This window comes from Ctenocephalides felis, unplaced genomic scaffold (assembly GCF_003426905.1).
Source record: "Ctenocephalides felis isolate EL2017-DRISC unplaced genomic scaffold, ASM342690v1 CF-g0.4_SCAFFOLD_03572, whole genome shotgun sequence".
Lineage (NCBI taxonomy): Eukaryota > Metazoa > Arthropoda > Insecta > Siphonaptera > Pulicidae > Ctenocephalides > Ctenocephalides felis.
The window spans coordinates 34462011-34464963 of NW_020539726.1; positions in this window are offsets into that span (position 1 = coordinate 34462011).

The window sequence follows — 2953 nt, forward strand, 5'->3', positions numbered from 1 at the left end:
TCGCGCAGCAAATACATTGCGAATTGACTCTCATAATATTAAATTACGCATTGTCTATATTTTTCACATTTTATGATTTTTAATAGTATACCATGAACCATCGGATTAGGAACTTAAATTCTTCTGAAATATTTCTTAGTTTTTAATTTAACTCATTTTTTCTTATTAAATATTGTGTCCATAAAATACATAATTTAAACGTGTGTAATTTTTAAATGGAGTAAAATATTAAAGGCAACAGTAAACGTAATTAGTGTTTTAATAATGATTTTATAAAAAATGTTTGAATTTCGAGTTTAAGACGACTTGTATTGTTTTCTTTAGTGTCTATTTACTTTATGAAAAATGTATGATTTTAGAGTTACGTTATCACAAGACGAGTTTTCTAGTATTTATACTAAACAAAAAAATTTTAGGTACGTTTTATTTAATATAATGTAGTAACATTTTGTCACCCACGTGGTTATCCTTTGACGTGAGCTTTTTGGCGTGCAGAAAAAGCTCGTTTGCGCAAACTCCACGAAAATAGTGAGCTTTTCCTTTCCTTGGCATGTGTCTTGTTATGTGAACTATTGTACGACTATAAATAGTGTTGCGCTAAACTTGCTCCAGTTCGAACGCGATTCTTATAGAAAACCAACCACCTCTCAGAAAAAAATGTGTGTGATTGTTTGTGATAAAGACTAAAAAAGCTAAACAAAGTTGGGTGAATTTAAATGTAAAGGAAATTTTAAACCAAACTGATCATTTTAAATAAATAACTACTTTCTATAAATCTTAAAATTTGGCTAGAATTAAATGCGTTTTTAATCGTTTAAACCGTTTAACTCAGTTTTCTTCTTGAAATTTAATACACTTTTTAATAAACAGATTTAATAAATTTGGTTATCAAACCCAAAATGTTGATATTTTTTTATAAAAATTATTATATAGTTCATAAAAGCGGATTTTTCACTTTAAACTGTACTCTGATATAATTTTCTTTAACACCAAATCAAATGTCAATTCTTATAAAGTTCAGAATTTCAGATAATATAGGGTCCGCCAAATAATTTTTTTTTTTACAAACTACTGAATATTTTCTCAAATTTCTTTTTTTATTTGAAAGTACAATCCTTTCAGTTAATAATGAAATTAATTTGGTTAATAATGATTATAAAAATTTCGTTCAAAAATGAAAAAAAAAAGCCTCGGGTGACCGTTGAAAAAAAAAATGAAAATGAAAAATGTTAGATGGCATACCCTATATTAAGTTTCTCTAAGGACTCTAAGTAAAATTACATTCAAACCATATATTCATGTAAATTTTTTTTAAGTAATTAATATTTTATATCGAAATATGCAACTGTTACTTATTATATAGTAATCATAAAATTAAGTGCACCTTTTTTTAAATTACAATATTTGTTACAACTGCTAAATAATTTGACATCTAGTAACAATAATGAACAATAACATAAATTCAAATAAAAAAGAGTACAAAATAAAGGATAGAATTGACATTAAAATGATATACGTAGTATGATGATTTAATATAAAATAAAAGCAAATAATAATAAAAATAAAATTAATAAATAAAATAAATAAAGTTAATAACAAAAGAATCAACATATTTTAAATTTACATTTATAACTTTACAAATTTGATATTTCTATAAAGACAATAAAACACAAATCTAATTAAATAATTATTATTACGTTAATAGCTAAAACAGTTACGAACAAAATATTTAAATTAATTATATTTTAAAACGTTTACAATGTAATTTTAAAATTAAAACCAAGCTTATTTTTGGTATTAAAACTATTTTAGTATAACTTTCATGCCCATTTTATGTTCAATAATAGTATTATAATTTAGGTATATAGTTCTGATAGTATGAAGTGTATTTTTAATCGGTAAAAACATTTTTTTCGATTTTTTTTAACTTAAATGATTATTTTATATAAAAACTGATGTTAGTTATTAAATAGTTCTGATAAAAAAGATGTGAAAAATTAAACTAATGTGAACTATCATAAGATTCTGATAAATTAAATGCATTTTTAATCGTGAAAAAACGTTTAATACTTCGAATTCAGATTTATTTATGTAAAATAAACTTTACATGGAGTTAATATTTTTTTGCGTGAATATTATAAATAAACAAGATTTTAAATCGTTATTTTCATCTTATTTAAAGGCTAAAATAATTTTTAGGCCAAATTTAAGCAAGAGTTTTTAATTCATACTATCAAGGAGTATATTTATTTACAATTTATAATATAAATGTGATATGTTAAGCAAATGTTCTAGGAAATATTTTATAATTCTGAAAAACATTAAGAGGGTATTTTTCTCCTATTTTTAATACCGATTTATTATATTTTTTGAGCAGAATACGATATGCTTTTATTTTTATTTACACAAAATATTGTTATTTTTGCACCTTTTGTGACATGAATACAAAATGTTTTATATTATTTTAAACTAACAGTATTTAGTGTTAATCTATTTATCATTAAGTACTATCAATTATTTTTATTAATACTAAATATTGCCATTATTAAACCAAGATTTAAATACTATTATAAATTTTTAGAAATTTGATTAATTTTCTGCATAATTTATTATTTTCCAAAAAGAGAAAATACTTTTGTGAAATTGAACTTAATATGTTTGAAAATGAACTGTTTTAATAAAATTAAATTACGAACCAGAAGTAGTTATGTTATTTATGTCTATAAAATTTATATTTTTATGGAACTTTCATTGACAATTTAATTTATATAATAAAATCTAGCTTTCGATTTCTACAAACATTACTTTTGTACCAATAAAAAATGCATATTTGTCGACGATTTGATTTTATCAAGTGTTTTGCAGGTGATGACATGTGTTAAAGTGTTAATGTTAAAAATAATCCTATAAAATGTCTTGATAATACAAAGTCATTACAAAAATTAACCAAGAA